Source organism: Podarcis cretensis (assembly GCF_951804945.1).
Source record: "Podarcis cretensis genome assembly, chromosome: 6".
Taxonomy (NCBI): domain Eukaryota; kingdom Metazoa; phylum Chordata; class Lepidosauria; order Squamata; family Lacertidae; genus Podarcis; species Podarcis cretensis.
The window spans coordinates 69111066-69129675 of record NC_137175.1 but is presented as its reverse complement, the minus strand read 5'-3'; the positions used below and the strand labels follow the sequence as shown (position 1 = coordinate 69129675).

The window sequence follows — 18610 nt, the reverse complement described above, 5'->3', positions numbered from 1 at the left end:
CACTATATGGTATACTCCATTTTCTTCTACCTTGGTCTTCAACAACAAAAAAACTCATAGATTACACTGAATTATTGACTACTTCAAGGTGAGAAAAAATGAAGCTTCTATCCCAAAGCAACTAATAGCTGCTATTGGTAATAGTCATAATATTATCCAAGGAATAGACCACACTGCATTTTAATAAATCTTTATTCATTTTTTAAATACATTTCATTTTTATTCTGTAATCTAGCCACAGATGTTGAAGCACTCACTGGGTGTTTCTTGCCTGAGTTTTGGCTGGTATATTGTTCCAGGTAATTCTGTTCAAAGAAAAATACAAACACATATTAGAAAACCAACAAGTGACAACTAGAACACAATTTTAACGACCCTAACATATAAAATGAGGAGTGTAATCACTTTGGGCTGTAAATAAACACAGATGCAGATTAGGTAATGGAATAATAAAGTCACCGTGTTCAATATACCTCCTATTTAATTCAGTTGCAAAACTTGTCATTGATTTTAATGCAGTTGGATTGCATCCATAATTTGCAGACTTATGTTTTAACTAGCCTGACATTTGAAGATTTTCTTGTTCACTGGTGTTCTAAAATTAGTATGCCTGAAATGAACCTTAAGAACTGCTTTTTTTCTTCTTCTCCTTTAGAGTAATAATTATACTCTGTCACTTTCTGTCTTTGCACATTTTAAGCTACACGTAGCTTTCTACGTTGACACCACATCTTACCTTTGTCTTCAGCCTTTGAAATTCCAGCAATCTTATTGCCAGTTTGGATTTCAATTAACATTGTTAAACTGGAACCAAAAATAGCTTATGGCATGTTATTCTTTTCCACTGGGAAATGAATGACCTCCACTGTCTTTTAAACATGATTTGTAGGACTAAAAACTACCTAGCTTATTTCTCATTCTAGTATAACTCAGAGAGTCTTCTGAGATACAGAGGAACAGGAAGAGCACTAGCCCATACTTCCTGTCCTCTGCATTTCTTCATACTAACATAAAGAAGGCTGATCGCCGAAGAATTGATGCTTTTGAATTATGGTGCTGGAGGAGACTCTTGAGAGTCCCATGGACTGCAAGAAGATCAAACCAATCCATTCTTAAGGAAATCAGCCCTGAGTGCTCACTGGAAGGACAGATTGTGAAGCTGAGGCTCCAATACTTTGGCCACCTCATGAGAAGAGAAGACTTCCTGGAAAAGACCCAGATGTTGGGAAAGATGGAGGGCACAAGGAGAAGGGAACGACAGAGATGGTTGGACAGTGTTCTTAAAGCTACCAGCATGAGTTTGACTAAACTGCGGGAGGCAGTGGAAGACAGGAGTCCATGACACCTTTGGTAAAGGCTGTTCTCCAGTTAGAGCACTTGCAGGCCAGTGTTTCCCAGTTGTCGGTGTTTATACTACTTTTTTTTTTAGATATGCCTTGAGACAGTCTTTAAACCTCTTTTGTTGACCACCAGTATTACACTTTCCATTTTTAAGTTCGGAATAGAGTAGTTGCTTTCGAAGATGATAATCAGGCATCTGCACAACATGTCCAGTCCAATGAAGTTGATGTTGAAGAATCATTGCTTCAACACTGGTGATCTTTGCTTCTTTGTTTCTGAGAATACTTCACAGTCTTTAATACTGCATATGGTTTGAGGCCAGGAATAAGAAAAGGATAACTAATTCCCATATATGAAGCTGGTCATTGTGATCTCATTCAGTGGCCCTACTCTGCTTGTCACAGATTCAGAGGATGGTTGCTGCTAGACATATGGGACCTTTTCTTTATTGATGCCCCCAGTGTGGAAAAGAACCCCTAGAGATGTTCAACTCACACCATTTTTGGAAGGTTTTTTATGCCAGAACAAAGCTATTGTTACACAGAGTTGCTGCTGATGCCAGTTTGATTTTGATTAATGTAAGCCATCTTTTAAACTGCGTAAATTAAAAGGCAAGTAGTGTGCGCTTGTGTGATTTATTGATCAATTTATCAATCACCTTTTACATGTGCCTCAAAGTGATTTACAAACAAATCATAAAAAACAGTTTTCATAATTGGTTTTCAAAACAGTACAGAAACATTCGTAAAGATATGTTTAAAACCAGTACAAAAGGAACTCCTAATGCAGAGCCCTTTCCATCCAGCTCAAAAAGTTCATTGAAACAAACATATTGGCAGCTGTTTCTGGAAAGTACAATAGTAGGCAATATTTCAGTTTATTTGCTCTCTCTTTTATCTTTATTTGTGTAACTTGCTTTGAATATCTACAGTTGAAAAATGAGTGAGAAATACTTCAAAATAAATAGATGGCAATCCCCCTCCACATTTCTTCAGTAGTTCTTGCTTTAGTTTCTAAAGTATGTGCAGAAAGTGAAGGTAATTCATTGAAGGTGGGGGAGCAATGTCAGAACTGAATGCTGTGTTTCAACTTCTGTCAGCTGCTTTTTCAGACTACTGTCCTACTTATTTCCTGTCTCTTGCATTTAGAACTGCTCTTTAAAAATCTACTAGCTTAGATAACACATATCTGAAAAACAGAGGCTGTCATTTGTCAGAAATAAAACCTTAAACACTCAGTGCTGTTCTCCCCCCCTTTTTTTTACTTTCCATAACTTTCATGAATTTCAAGCCCAGAATTTAGGCCTAGACACTTGTCTGTCTCTTATCATATCTAAATCTATTTGTAAGGTGCTCAGCACTTCATCCAGTGAATGAAGAGATAGCCAGCATTATTTCAGAGAAAGAGAGAGGCATTGTGGGAATGTTAAGGATTATCAAGCCTTCTGAGTGTTTGTCCCTATCTGGAAATTATTTGTTAATGAGTGGAAAGTCCAGCAACATCAATCGAACTGAATGATCTGAGATTTGCTGTATTTATCTCTCAAAAACAATAAGGCAAGTAAAAATGTGTTCAAATGATAAGATTCATAGAGCCATTACCTCACAGAGCAGGAATTTTCTGGAAAATCTCTACAAGTACATGAACAGACTGTATTTGAGTCAGATTTAAAAGGAAACACAGAAGCCATCCTGTAAATGTAATTATGTCCATAAAGGTCCAGATAGTTTAGGAGGCTATAATACCAAGTTCTCCCCATGAGGATAGGGTTAAAGTCAAGTGAAGTCTGAAGCAAAACTGACTTTGTACTCAGATCAGTTCACAGAAGACAATAATTCAACCTGTCAGTGCACCCCAAGTATATATATTTCAGTTGCTTAGCCTCACTGACAGGTTCTAGTCAGGAGAGATTTAGGATTGCAAATGTTAACCCTGAGTTAGCAGTGCAATGTTCAGGAAGACAGTTTGCGATCATTTATCTGATGGGCATCTCAATTGTACCATTTTTCACAGAACAAAGGGGTCATACAGAATACAGCTGAGGAGGAACTGAGGGGCAACTGAGTCAATTCTATAGCAAACAAGAACAGAAGGGGAAAGTCTCTTGCCAAGCAGATTATATCAGGTTATACTGCAAGTGGATTATATCAGATTTATATTGCAAATGGTTTAGGTTAGAAATGATGGCTGGGGTCAAAAGGCCCTCACAACTAGTTCCACATGCTCAGAAAGGGATCTGGGCTGCCATGTGCCACAAGACAAACCCTTTTGAAATGTAGGAGATTTTCAAAAGCAGTTTTTGTATCATATAAGACAGCGGTTCCAAAACTTGAGCTCTTTGTATGAAAGGCAGAGAATCTATCTATCTAAATTTAATCTCCAATGTACTAGCCCAGATCATACCTCCACACATCCTTTGCAGTTAATGCTTATTACTTCATTGCAAACATATTGAACAGCAAACATAAAATGCACTTGCCAACGGTGTCTTATTCCTTTAAGGCAGGCATAGGCAAACTCAGCCCTCCAGATGTTTTGGGACTACAACTCCCATGATCCCTAGCTAACAGGACCAGTGGTCAGGGATGATGGGAATTGTAGTCCCAAAACATCTGGAGGGCCAAGTTTGGGGATGCCTGCTTTAAGGGCTCAAAAGAGGAGTCCACCAAAATCTTTCCCATGTTCACTTCACCCTCACCCTCAGAGCTAGCTCTCTTCGGACGTTAGGGAGTGGAGTGTTGAGAAAAGTGCTAAAACCAGCTGCAAATTTATCATAAGGATCCCTGGATGTGGCCATTTTCGTTCTTTGTCCCAATGATGAGTGAGGGCAGGAAGCATTGCTCTCATCCTGGCTTCGGAAAAAGATTTACCTCATCACACTGCACTATGTTGCAGACAATTGAAGTGAGAACACTACCATAATTCTAGAGACATACAGTATGGGAGGCAGGGGGAAATGGCAGCTACAAGAAAAACAAAAAAAAAAATGCCAATGCCAGTAGATGGGGGATTAAAATATATAATTTCCTTCTTCAGTTGCTCATTTGCTAATATTTAGTTGAGGGAGGGAAAAGTAATTTACACATGGGAATATGATGTCGTAGCTCACATCAATGCATGGAAATATGCGTGTGATATATTTATTTTTGTTATATATTTTTTAAAAAGTTTCATATCCACAACCCACCCACCCCCCGACACCTACCAGGAACCATGTGACTTGAAAGGTTTTGGGAAGTAAAGCATCTGATTAACAGAGACACAAGTCTCTCATTTTCCTGTTTTGAAGAAGTCAAGTCCACAAACCTCCCATGCTCAGAATCTGTGTTTGGGCTGGATGAGCCCCAGGTTCTTGGGGTGCTTATCTGGGTGTTATCTAAATTACGTGAATCTCTGGAGCCTAAAAATTGAAATATTTGGACAAGAACAAATAGACACACTAGTCTTTCAGGCAAGATTTCGGTACACCCACTCCACCTGAGAACTAGAAACGCAGATTCAAATAATGTAGGGATGCCTTTTCAGAGATGTAGAGAGAGATTTCAGGAGCAAAGATTTTCATCTAGGCTTAAATGCCCCATTTTAAAGGAAAAACCTGCTTACATAGCTCCTTACTTAACCAGTAAGACTTAATGGGGCTCTACATTTTTCACCCCATAGCATATCTTTGCCTCGGAGCAAGCAACATAATGATTAACATGACTCATAAAAAGACTTGGAATTTCAGGAAATTAACAGGTGCTTTCCAGCAACAGCCTGACCTTTTATATTTTTCAACAGCTTTAGTGAAAAGTCTTCATGGGAAATGTCTTCATAACTACATCTTACATTGGTTTATATGGATGTATACATTACCCAACACTTTCTGCACTGGACCACCCACTCACACATCAAACTCTCATTCTGCATGCATGAAATCTGGCAATGCTTATAAAACGGAAACTCATAATGTTTTCATAATTAATATTGGCATTCTGTAATTTGAAAAAAAAAAATCAATACCATTTGAGACAGGGAAAAAATGGAATCTTATTGAGAAATTTGATATGTAATTAATTATAGGAATGCATGAAATTCTCCCAATTCAGTCGCCTTCTACTCAGAGACAAAAGAAGAATAAATTAGATGAAAGTAATTAATGGTTCTAATAAATTCTAATAAACACTTTAATCTTATCCAAATGTGGAAAATGAGCATACTTTCATTCGTTTTGCGTAGATGTAATTTATCTTTAAAATACTATTAAATCCTTTGTAAAAATAGAATTCAGCTATTGCACTGGAATTATATTTGTTTTTGATGTTCACATCAGGATATTCAATCACAGTCTATGAATAATCAGATCTCTGTTCCGTATTGCAACTAAGTCTAACTATACATAACTGTAATAGATGCTCATTGGTTTCTCCCTGAGGCTGTGATCTGTCCTCATTAGTACTTTTAAAAAACACAATGCACATTGATGTTTTCATAAGGTGGAAGATTTAAGTATTTATTTATTTGGGAGCTGCCTAGGGCAGTGGCATGAGCTGGAGGGCTCTTTACTAGTCATGACCAGCCTATGACAAGAAACTGAGATAGTGGATGTTGTTGAATGCATCCCAATCTCTGAGCGGCAAGAAGCTTCAGGAGTGGCAGTTTGGTTTTCTTGGAATGAAGGTCAGTGGAGACTGTGGTGTCTTTAAGATATATGGTTTCATTTACACAGAGAGAGATATACAACCTGAACATAAGATGGGAGGGCTCATAGCATTAACAATCCAACGGATTTTGCTTCTCCATTAAGTTTTCAGGGGGGAAGGGTGCCAAAGGACATAGCCATGCATGCACAGAGCAAGAAGCCTCTTTCTTTATATCTTCCAGTCAGTGCTAAACATGCAGCATAAACGTAAAGGGACCCCTGATCATTAGGTCCAGTTGTAACTGACTCTGGGGTTGTGGCGCTCATCTCACTTTATTGGCCGAGGGAGCCGGCGTACATGTGGCCAGCATGACTAAGCCACTTCTGGCGAACCAAAGCAGCACACAGAAACACTGTTTACCTTCCCACCAGAGTGGTACCTATTTATCTACTTGCACTTTGACATGCTTTCGAGCTGCTAGGTTGGCAGGAGCTGGGACCGAGCAACGGGAGCTCACCCCGTCGCCGGGATTCAAATCGCAGACCTTCTGATCGGCAAGCCCTAGGCTCTGTGGTTTAACCCACAGCGCCAGTTCTCCTATTCAGAAAAATACATTGCCTTCAGCCAGATGAAGGAGTGGGGGAAATGTCTATCACTCATCATAGCTCAGTTGTCTCCAAGGCAGCATGGCCAGTTGAGGCCATTATCTTACATAGAGACTGGTTTGACCAGTTTAGCAGATTCCATCTTGTACAGGCCCCCATTTTGTAGATACACATCTAATCACTACTAATGATTATCTAAGAAAACTCCAATGACACCTTAAGATTAGTAGGGTTCATTTGAATGGTATGGTGTCATTTTTTTTCACCTATGAGGGATTTATGGAATTAGGCCTACACTTTCCATAAGCACCAACCCTGTACCTCAGGGTTTTGCACCATGTTGCCACATGGAAGAGCCATGAGAGCATATAGCTACTCCAAGCTGACAGGGAAACGGTCAGTCAGGATTTCACATCTCTGGTAAAACCCTATATATATGCCCCTTCAATTTGCTGGTTAATGTGTGGGTCCAAAGGAGCTGGAGTGGCCAGTGCATATGGTGGTGGTGGTATAAGAATGGGCATGGTGCAGCTTAAACCCCCTAATGTATGTGTTTGAGCCTTGTCGTATCTCCTCACTACAAAGGCATAGATCTTGTGATAAAAATCTCCTCTACAAAAATCTATAAGGAAAAAAACCCACCCCTCCCATTCCTACACACACACACACACACACACACACACACACACTGCTGTTTCCCAGTGGAGCTTCAGGATTATTTAGTAAATGTCACCATATGCATGAAAACATTAGGCATTTGCTGGTTTTGTTTGCAAATGAAACTTTGTTACAATGTGTATTGAGCAAGGATTAATTAACCCTAAATATTCATGTAAATGAGATGAGGTCTAGACATATTGGTACCTGCAGCAGTAAATGCAGATGAAGCTGCATGCATGATGAGAAAAATAAAAATAATCTACCACTTAGCCTTTAAGGAAACCTCAATGTATGCCACTCCGTCTATCTAAAGACAAAGCCGTCTGAAAAGCAAGAGTTAGTTTACACATGGATGTCCTTTATTTTTATGAGATCCATTCATGGTGTTGGAACATTTGGTGATATTGAAGAATACGGGGATTAGAGTTCCTTCTACCAACCCTCATTTCTCCATTAACTCCTTTCCCATATGCTCACATGGGAGAGCAGGGCTTATGATCCATGTGTATTTCCCCCCATGTAGGACATTGACGGGGCCCAGATACAGAACTCTGGGATTTAATCAAACAAAAATTGAAGGAATTTTGATCTGCATAAATATGGAAAAGGTCAAAATGTGCAGGTCAACTATTTCCCTTATGGGGCCATAATTCACAACTTCATTTGTGATTGTTCTGAAGGATTTGATGTTCAGTCTAGTATGGTGGCTCTTCATAGAATTGGAAGGGATCCCCAAAGGTCATTTACTCCAACCCCCTGCAATGCAGGAATATCAACTAAAGCATCCATGACAGATGGCCATCCAACCTTTGCTTAAAAACCTCCAAGGAAGGGGATCCCCAAACCTCCTGAAGAAGTCTGTTGTGCTGTTGAATGCTGTTCTTCATTGGCATTCCTCATCTTCTGTCCTTAACTATGTCTCCATGAATTACTTTAGTTGCTGAGAGAATGCCAGTAATATTCAAACTATGGCCACTGCTGCCTGCATGATATGTTCACAATGGGTACAAAAAAATAATGTTCTTTTCCTGTACTGTTAAGTTTTGATCACACTGAAGGGCAGAACCTCAGGCCAAAGGCACCAGATTTAGCACTGCAACACAACATGGCACCTAGTCATTGGTAAGGTTTGTTACCTGAAATAGAATGCTCCCACCACTTCACATGCTGGAAAATGGGTGGATTGTTGATTTGGCAGTTTATGTGATGGCGCCATGTAAAAGAGCGGAGTGAAACATACACCTAAATATAAAAATCCCCCGCCTTATAGTTTTAACATATTATGCTAGGACGCTTTTTCTTTACAGGCTGCAATTCAATGCCCACTTATCTGGAAGTTAGTAGGATCTACACCAGACATGTGTAGAATTGCATTTTCAAACTCTCTTGGCTGCTTTGTCCAGAATCGCCTTCTCCGACCTAGGACCCTCCACATGCTGTTGGACTACAACTCCCATAATCCCTAGCCATTGATTAAACTGGCTGAGGCGGATGGAAGTTGTAGTCTGAAAGTTCTAATGGCATCAGGTCAGGGAAGCCTGGTTTATAATATGCATTCCATTTAGCAACACATCTCTTCCACTAGCTGCCCTGCATTGATGATCCCTCATGCACACAAATATAAGGAAAGAAGACATGTTGAATGTGTGAAAACACCCTACATTGGGAAGCAAGGTCTTCCATCACTCTGTAAAGGAAGGATGAATGCAAATCTCTTTTCCAATAGGAAGAATGTGCATTCTATTTAGCAAAAATCATATCTGCTGTGGGGGAAAAACTGATTTTTGGAAGAATGGGCAATAAAGGCACCTGCTCTAATCAGCATGTTCAGGCTTTGAATGTGAACTGATAGGCAAGCCTACAATCTCAGCCTTGCATTCTGTCAGCTCATACAGTAGTCTTCTTCTTTCCAGGAGAACAAAAGGAGCTCTCCTTTCCACAAGGCACTGTCTAATTATGTAAGGAAAAAAGTGATTAACTGATTATGATGAATAAATTAATCTCTGAGGAGTTGTATGAATTCAGACATTTCTAATTAGTATGATTTTCATGGGGCATCTCAAAACATCCTCTGTTCCTATTAGCAATGATTAACAGAACAATAAGTAATTTTTGGCAGCTCCTTGCAAAATTATTAGAATCAACCTGGGAGACCTAGATTATGGATTCACGAGGATTTGCCGCTGATTGATGATGAGGGAATGACAAGTACCAAAGGCCTCCCCAATGAAGGCACCCATGTCTAATGATCTTAATAAGTAGCAGTGCAACTGGTACATTTGCCATCCTGTCAACTACCCTTCTGCTAAATCCAGTGTCTTCATTCAGTTCAATTCATAGTGCGATGGGTACCATGTATCAGATTAGCAGGATATACTTCTGGCAATGTTGCAAACAAGTAATTTATCTGCATAAACTATTCATTTCTAACCTGTTCTTCAATGCTAGCAAACTTGGATATGAATCATGTATCATGAATCAAATAATGTAGGGGCTTGGAAAAAATTTCACATCACACTGGACACACACACACACACACACACACATACCAGAGCTCCATCACATGTTGTTCTGGAGCAGAGCTCAGCAAGCTTTTTTGGGGGTGGGCTGGTTCACAGCACCACAAATCTCCTGGTGGGCCAGAGTACATGTGTGCGCATGCATGCGCATACGGCAGAGGGGCTTCTCTCTCCCCCAGCCCACCCGTCCCCCTGCCCACCTGGGGTGCTGCCGAGAGGCAGAGGCTGCTGGCAGCAGCAGCAGTGGAGGAACGAGCAGCCCAAAAGGGCTGCTTTTGGGCTGCTCATTCCTCTGCCGCCGCAGCCGACAGCCTTTGCTACTCGCAAAGGCACAGGAGCCACGCTTGGCAGAGTGGCAGTGGCGGCGGCATGAGTGGCAGTGGCAAATAGCTTGCTCCAATGAGGGGCTGCTGGAAATGTGCTCGGCCGGCTCAGCCCATCCCCCTTCTTACTCTCAAACACGCATAGCCACCGTTCGCCCATTGGCCAGGGCCTCAAACCTTAGCAGGCATTTGGCCAGCGATTTGCTGCACCAGGAGGAGGGAAGAGAGACATGGTTCTGCCACAGTGATGGAGGGGGGGGGAATATTGGCGGGGGGGGTGCTTGCTCCACACAAAAACCCACGGAATCCCCACACTGTTCCATGGAACCAGCCATGGGCCAGTTCTGGGAGGCTCATGGGCCGGAACTGGCCCATGGGCCTTAGGTTGCCCGACCTCTGTTCTGGAGGGTCCTTCATCTTTCAGAAGCATCTTTGTAGGATACAGGGGGCTGTAGTAATGAGGGAGCCAACAAGTTCCATTGTGCAAATCAAGTACTACTTATTTATTTCATAAAATTTATACACCTCTTTGTTGTTAAAAAAAAACCTCCACGCACCTCAAAGCATTTTACATAAATAAAAAGCAGTTTACAAAAAAAGAAGTTCTGCTCATCTATCCCTGGATCCAAACCAGGGTCATTGGATTATGTAAACAAATGGGTGCTTTAGGTGAGATTTATGCATTGCACGGAGTTGACCCCAACACTATGAGTCTATGAAATATTCCCCATTCCCTAACCTCTTCCTCATGCAAATATTTGCGTTCCAGGATTTGATCCCAAAATTATATTTCTTAACTACAATTTTTGATTCCTGTCCACATGATATTGTTCATGTGTAGAAATCTCTACATACACACACAAAAATTAAAAAGTGATCCATGGAAATAGGGATTGTGTGCATAAAATTATTTGCTGGTGTACTTAGTATTGTTGCATGGTTCCCTACTTTCCCATGAAGGTCCATTTCTGGAAGAAGTCTTTCAGTGTCTGTTTCTTGGTGAAAGCCCAATGTGCTGGCTCTTGCTTGTATGTGGGTCTGTGCACAATCGTGGCACTCAGTTGTGCAGGTGTCCAGTCATACACATTCCCTACCTGACAGTAGACCCTTGTGCTTTTACCTCAGACAACCATGATCAACATGGTCAAAGGAAAAGACATAATGTCAGGGTTGAAGTGAAAAGTGTACCCCTGCTGCTCTAGAGTAAACACAGTAACATACTGCATGAGCAGTATACGAGTAGCGCCAGATTGTGTGCAATTTATATTAATTTGCATTTGTATCCTGTTTCTCTGAGCTTATCACTGATGCTTAAAAAAAAAACCATGCAAAATGCTAGTGACATAGTATCCATTGGGAAGTTCTCCTAAACAAGTGCCATCAAAATAAATGAAAACTATGCAAGACAAAGTACCAAATTTTTAAACCCACCTTCCCAAGCTGCTTATTTGGAGAAAGAAGTCTAAACTTTTCAGAGGGTCGTGCACAGGTCATTGCATGCAGAATATGTCAATTGCTCCTGTATGTTCCACATGTGCAATGGGGAATGAGCACTTATTGCTTCATAGCAGGGTAAGGTATAGGTAAAGGACCCCTGGATAGTTAAGTCCAGTCAAAGGCAACTATGGGGGCAGCGCTCATCTTGTTTTTCAGGCCGTGACAGCCGGTGTTTGTCATGTGGCCAGCGTGACTAAACCGCTTCTAGCTTTTTTATATATAGTTGCAGAAAGTTTTTGGGTTTTTTTGAGAAACTATAAGCATGTTAGGTTAACCCATTTCCCTTAAATGTGAGATGAGAGCAGGAACATTTCCATCAGTGAGCATTGCTCTCAGGAATATAGTGTTCACTATTTAAACTATATTACGCACTTGTAAATTGATGCAATGAAGGTCATGTCACTTTCCTGTTGCGCTATCATGCCAGAATATGCAAAGTTATTCAAGAGGGGTGAAATTGCAATGTCTTCAATGCCAGCAAGGAGTTGCCTTGTCAATGCTATTCTGGACATGACTAAAAAGGAATGGCTGAATTGCATTTTTAGCTAGGTTTATTGAAAATAGACATTTTAATGGATGTTGAACTCTGCAGACCTCAAGACTTTATCTTTCTTTAGCTTTTAAACACCACCCTATAATTCAGCACTATCAGCCGCCACCTCTTTCATTTTATCATCCACAGGTGAATACATTTGTTGAAAACATGATTTTCAGGTGTTTTATGCAAGTTGGAACTGTCAGAAAGCACAAAGGAAGTGGGGAATGTATGACAGTTGTTCAAGGAAAGGGCATTTGTAATAGTGATTTATACCATGCTGCTAAGTAACAAAGGAGACCTACCTAAAGGGCAAATCATGTAGTCACTAGGAAAATGTTTCTGAATTTATGATGTTGTACCTAAGTGGTGTTATCTAAAAGTGGGCTCTTGCTCTTATGTTTACCTCAATGGCATGGCTGTCTTAGCAGCATGGCTGTTTGAACCCATACCTGGGGAAACATGAGAAATCAAGAACCATGTGGAAGGAGAACCCTCTTGGCAGAGTCAGCCAAGTCTTCTGATGGTTGTGGTCCTGACTGTGTAATCAGACTCCAGAGGGTGAAGCCATGGATTCAGAGTGGGAGAGGCAATTGCCCTCTGCTGATGTACATCCTAGAGTAACAGCAGACCATTGTGCAAGTGCCTCTCTGGCCAGGGAAAGTTGAGTCGCTCTATCTCCATCCGAGAATCCTTAGTGAAACACCACTATCTCCCACCCTGTTGGTGTCAACAGCTTAAGAAAAAGCAGGAGCACTTTGAATGGAGAGACTCCTGTCATGGAAGGTGGAGATTTAGCTCTCATTTAAGGCTGAGGATGATGGTCACTGAAACAGCACCTTACAGAGCTGCTCTAGGTGCCATTGAAGCCTTGTTTCCATACTGCTGGAGCTGTTGCTCAAAACAGATCAGTTGTCACTTGCCGGGGAAGGGGGAGAGAGTTTCCATATGGACTAATAGTCTGCGCTTTTCGCATCAGTTCTGCTGTAGCTCCAAGGCATATTGAAACCCAGCCTAAGGCACGATTTGACAACTCTCATGCAAATACCCAGCTCTGATTAAAATGTGGTAAGTTCTGTTACGAAGCAAGTTCTCATAACACTTGCATTTTAAAAAGCCCTCTTAGATGTGTCATAGGACTTCCCTTTCTTGATCTTTATTAATATTTTGGAAGAGCGTGGTAGGATATTACATCAACTGCTGACTGTCTGACGACACACAAGTGGTTATGCTGTTTGGAGTGGCTTCTTAAGTTGCTAAACTCCAAAAAGGATTTGTATCTGATAAAGGCAATATGTCTGAGCAAGCTAGGATATTATAGTGTTATATATAATTGGTTTGTATCCCACTTCCTTTCAAGGCACTTTACTATCTGACCCAAAGGACTTGGTGACGCTTTCCATTTGGTATATAGAAACCAAATGGACTGGCAGCTGACACTTTCTTCAACAATGGTGTCAAGAAGGAGTTCTCCACAACACCTGAGAGCAGCAAGGTGTTAAGCACAAGACGGGTCAACATGGTGTTTACAACTCTTGCCATTCAACAGAGGGAAATGGCTGGGTAGGTTGCCAGCAGGATCACTTCAACACCCCCTGCCTGAAGTAGCCATCTTACCCTGCTTTAGGTTTGGGTGAGCCCTGCTTTAATACAACATAAGGCAGTGTATATAGGTGCCCAGATGGAACCTTAAGCTGACCCCAACCCAGACTTGCTGAAAGGTTGGTACATCATGTAAACTACTTAGAAGCCAAATCATCATCATCATCATCATCATCATCATCACCACCACCACCCTCAGAACCTGTTCTGGGATGACTCAGAGCCATTCTGAGCTCCTCAGAGGAAGCGTAGAGTGTTATAAAATGAAAACAAACACCTCTGGATTAAGTTACATTTGGTGGAAGTATTTCATTTTTATCTAAAAAAGATTAATGTTAGATCATTGCTACTTTGTTTGCCCTAGCTAAAGGCATTCATATTTACTGAGATTATGCTGCATAGCCTATTGTATTTTTTTTTAATGATTTACTAACTGCTATAGTAGAACATTTAAGAGGAGAAAACAGGATATGATCCCCCACAGGTAGCCATTGATGTGTTTGTCACTTGACACTAATCTAGAGAGAGGCATTACAAAAGGAGAGTTGACAGATGTACATGTGAGAGCCACGGAAGAACCAGGAGACCTCATTGTTATCGGCACTGCATAATACAATGCAGAATGAATTAATTATGATGATTGCTTAAAATGTACCTTTTTGTGTAATAGCACTAATTATCAGCAACCCTTTACAATGAGTGGGTAATCATTTCTAATTCCTCCAGCATTCATTGTGGTAACATTAATCACGATGAGCTCATTTGGTTTTAATGTGAATATAATATGTGATACCACAGGAATTCTGTTGTAATCTAGCAGTAAATAATGCTCACTTACTGCTTGAATGTTAGCAAGAATTCCTTTGTTAGATGGTGAATGCTGGTTGGTATGCATCCTCCCATAGTGTTTGCTTGTTTGTTCAAACGTTTGTTGGAAACGTTTGACGCAGCACAGCCTGCCACTCGTAGCTCGGAGGAGAATTGCGCTTGAGGCCATCTGGAAATTCCATTGCCATTTTGGACCAAGCTGAATGGACAACATTGGCATGCTGGCATTGACTTGGAGAAGTGGCTTTGGGTTCCTTTAAATTAACATGGAATAAAAGGAGCTCTGAAGACATAGCAATTATGACACACTTGTATAGTTATTGTGTTAATTACTATACTGCGGAGTTGCCTTTATGCCTTTATTGGAGAAGGGCCATAGCATCTGCTCTGCTGCATGCAGGAGGTCCAATTCCAATCATCTACAGTAGGGTTGAAAGAAACCCCCTTCTGAAATCCCGGTGAGCTTCTACCAGTGATTGCAGATAATGCTAAGCTAGGTGGACCAATGGTTTGGCTCAGTATAAGGCAAGTTCTTCTGTTCCTATGAGATTGCCAAGTCAGAATCTGTCCTGACTATGACAACCATATTTACAAGGCAAATGGATTGAATATTTTAAAACTTGTAAAATGAGCATGGGCAGGTATGGTATGGATGCATTTTCCTTCTAAAGAATCCTGGCCAGGAGCTTCCTTGTATTTAACCTACTAATTAAGATAAAAGAGCTCGCCTTCTCACGACATTCGAAAACCACATTCTCTTTTTACTAATAGGCAACACAGATCACCACACACACATTCACATTATTAATGTTAAGTCAGAGACAAAGGGTGATCAGGTGCCCTCTCTTAATCTCACCTACAATAATGTAATACTTCTTGCTTTTTTTGCACTGTTTCCCCTTCTCCCACAAAAAGCCTGTTTGTTTTGCCACCCCAAAAAATCCTTTGCATGACTAACTGCCTCTTCCATGGAGAATAGAGGTCCCTGCCATGTGTATGAGAGAGAGGAAGGAGAGAATAATAAGCTCCTCCTGTCTTTTCCTTCATCCTTCTTCCCATTGGTCCTCTAGTTGCCTTCCTGCCCCCCCCCTTTTCTCACTCATCTTCCCATCCTTTTTCCTCAGCTTGTTTTCTTCCATACATCCACCCCTTCTTATTCCCTTCATTCCCATCCCTTCTCTCACATCTTTTCTTAGTATATTTACTCCTTTTGTGTTTCTCCATCTCTTGCTTTCCCCTCTTCCCACCCCTCTTCTATCTCACTTTTCTCTTTGTGTGCACACTGATTCTCATCTCTCCCCCCCCCCCCAAACTAGCTATTTCAGGTGGGAATAGTCTTTGGTCTCCCGCATCTTGCTGAACTACTTGTTGGGGCTGATAGACGTTGTGGTTCAGCAATATCTAGATGACCATTCTTGAGCTATGCTATGGCAGTACTTACTCTCATTGCCTCCATATACATGTCTGTTCACAGGACGTGCCTCAAAGGAAGACCCACATACACAAAGGAAGGCCCATGTACACAACCCTCTTCCAAAAAAAGGCTTGGTTTTAATAACATGTTGTGGTTCGAGGACCTGACCCCCGCAATGTGGAATGAATACACAAGGACACGTGATATAAGGTTAATGGGCAAGAAAAGGCCACAACTTTATTGATTACAGCAGTGATAAGGTATTGGCTTAGGCATTGGATGTCTAAAACAAGGGGGTTTATTCACCAGTAGGTGGAGCCTGTTGATGCTAATCCAACTATAGGCTCTCCCCTGATGTCACCGAGGGTCGTGCCATGGCCTCCCGCCAAACAGGCATCGGACAGAGTACACGACCGCCGGATTCCTTTAACGGAATACCCAAAAACTGAAGGCATAGGCGATGGCCACACCTAGCTCTTCGATACACCACAACATATTATTCCAATGCCTAACCTACCCACCAATACCACGAAAGTTGTGACAATTGCTACGAGGTAGGCAAAAAAACCAAAAAGCCTAATGCCAAATGGAAAAATTCCTACCAGGCCCCCTGGACAACCAGGGCGACCAACCTAAGGTCCATAGCAAGGCCAAGGAACTAAGACCCTGAGCATGAAGGGAGTGGAGGGTGGGTGACTCACGACGAGACGACGGAGAGGAGAATGAGGCCGAGGAGGGGCTGGCGCCGCAGCACATAGGCTGCTGAACACGCCCCCTCGGAGGCACCTGGTTGGGTGCCTGCCGATGGGCGTGGGCGCCAGCCAGGTGAGTGGGGGAGGCAGGGGGCTACCGCCCCCTGCTAGGGGCGGAGCTCGGGCTCCCGCCCACAACCACTCCCCTCTCTTCCAGGGAGGAGAGTCTTTGTCTTTCTGCAGCATGTGCATGCATATTACAAATAGGAGAAGGAAAATGTTCAGAACAGCTTTTGTGAAACTTACCTACTTCCTCCGATTCATATGGAAGAGATTCTTGTCACCTTTCATATTTGTGGGTCCTTTTTATTCAGAAACAGATCATATTTTCTTGAGGTATCAGGTGTGAGTTTGCTTGTGTTTAATCTCCTCCTTTAGCTTTCTTACACAGTCTCTTACACAGTTTCCAGTTGTATCAGTAAGCATCAACAAGGAATGTTCAGTTACTGAATTTGGATCGCTAGAAGGTTATAAGCACTATCAGCAGAAATACAGCATACTCGATGGAGCAATCAGGGATCATGGTTATCTTGTGGGCTGTGTATCTGATAATGTAGTTAGAATTGGCTACTTTCTGACACCGGTAAGGGCAAGTTAAGTTTATTTAGAAGAGGTGTGGGGAACCACTGACCCTCCAGATGTCACTGAACTACAACTCCTGCAAGCCTATTCTTGGCGATGCTTCCTAACCAGATCAACACTTTCAGCAACCCCTGAAGAATGACTAGAAGGGAGGCACCATTTGATGCTTTAAAAAAAATGTTCACAGATCAGTGCTATTTTTTTAATAAGGCAAGTGTTAGAGCTGCAAAGGTTTTCTGTCCGTATCTGACAAGCAAGGATGCATTGTTAGTGTGCGAGTATAATCATTGCCCAGGGGTTCCACCCTATACAAAACCCTTGCTTGCACACTTGTTCATAGATGGCAAGACACTGTTAGCAAGGAAGAGATGGACCAGTGCAGGGTGCATTTTTCACTCATTAAAGTCAATGAGGAAACCCCCAATTGATTCACCAGAATTAGGATTGTGCTATAGCTAAGATTCTTCAATGGCTCTGCTGATACAAGCTTCATTAATTTAATGTTCACATGCTCTGTGAGTCCTGAGGGTGGCCTATAAACATTAAATGGTTTATTTCTAGGCAACATCTTTTTGGAAATACAATATCCTCAAATATCATTTTAATCTGAACCCTGTGAATTCCATAGTAAGAAAATGCTTGATTTTCAATTGCCTTTGTACTTGGTGCATGCCTTACCTTGGTGCAGTGATTGAATGCCTTCTCTGTTTTGTAAAAAATAAATAAAAAAAAATTCAACAAATGTAAGTTGCAATATTTGAATTAAAAAATCATTTAGAACACAGGGAATAAAAACAAAACACACACGTACCAACAGTTATATTTTGTTTATCTTTGAGTTTCTTCCTGTCATTCTTGATTCAATTCTGGTTCAACAATATATGAGCTTTGCAACAGGGATTGTGAATGCAAAAGAGTTAACAGTGAATGTTTTTCTTTAGTAAGTGAGTCCATTGTTTCCTATAGATGCTACAAAAACCCAAGCAAACCTTAAGTTCCTAATAGGTTATAGTGACAGCTTGGCATCCTTGCATCTAATTGTGCCGCTGATCAGAGTAGAATGAACTCACTGATACTAAGAAATAAGAGAAGCCAGGGCAAAAGAAAGTCCTGTGTTCACAAAGGAAACCCCACTCCCATAAATTTCATGAAACCAATTGGCTGAAACACATAGCTTAAATATTTCTCCATCCTCTAAACTTTCAAACCAAGTAATGTCATGATGGTGAGCAGAAGGAGAAACATAACTCTTAGATCAGGGTTGGTCATTGTGGTGCCCTCCTAGTGTTTTGTACTACACCCCCTCTCAGCCCCAGACAGCATGGTCAAT

The 18610-nt window shown here is 41.4% G+C and overlaps 1 long non-coding RNA gene across 1 annotated transcript; it reads right to left on the bottom strand.

Annotated features, from left to right (window-relative positions):
* Positions 1-234: 234 nt before the first annotated feature.
* Positions 235-18180, bottom strand: LOC307219392. The gene is made up of 3 exons (XR_013840395.1): positions 18092-18180; positions 14543-14786; positions 235-305 (listed from the first exon to the last, which is right to left on the bottom strand). It is a non-coding gene; the product is annotated as an uncharacterized lncRNA (long non-coding RNA).
* Positions 18181-18610: the final 430 nt, after the last annotated feature.